The following is a 702-nucleotide window of genomic DNA, read 5'->3' as shown; positions in this document are numbered from 1 at the left end:
ACAATTTTTCCAACAATTCTAACAACTGCGCCACAGGTCCTTGCGAAAGTGATATTTTCCTGAAGGTTTATGGTTTATCGTTAAATTCTCAGTGTGGCCGACTGAAAAATACAATTGAGAATTTCTTAGCACCTCTATCCAGTCATAGCTGACGGAACGAGAACATTCTACTCCTGTGAAGTAAATAAAGGGTTCTGTTTGAAATTCTGCCCAAATTCCCGAGTTCGACAAGATACACCTAAAGAAGGTTGTAGGTTACATCGACCGAAACGTTGTGAAAATGACACTCAACATGAGAACAGTAGTCCGATGAATTCAACTGATATGCGTTGCTACTATAATCCATAATGCGGAGGAAACTTACGGTTTCAAAGTTTTGTGTCAACAGTATTAGTGTATAAGTGAACACAAGAGATCGAGTAGGATTCAAACTCTGATTCAATAGTCTTAAAAGGTATCCATTTGCCTAATCATGGATGCTTGAATTGTTATGTATAATATATGGTCTGTATTATTATTAGTGACTAGTGAAAGGATCCCGGCTTTGCTTGATTATAAAATATGCTTAAATATATTTTAAATCATGCAGATTCTGTATTTATTATAATATTACAAAGCTAATACTCTATTGAATATTATATTGTACCTAATATATAGAAGTGATTTCAGAAGTTTTTAAAAAAATTGACTTGGGTGCCATCA

The sequence above is a fragment of the Euprymna scolopes genome, chromosome 21 (genome assembly GCF_053919585.1).
Source record: "Euprymna scolopes isolate OS-2025 chromosome 21, ASM5391958v1, whole genome shotgun sequence".
NCBI classification, from domain to species: Eukaryota; Metazoa; Mollusca; class Cephalopoda; order Sepiida; family Sepiolidae; genus Euprymna; species Euprymna scolopes.
The sequence above is the reverse complement of the archived record's forward strand: the minus strand, read 5'-3'. Positions refer to the sequence as shown.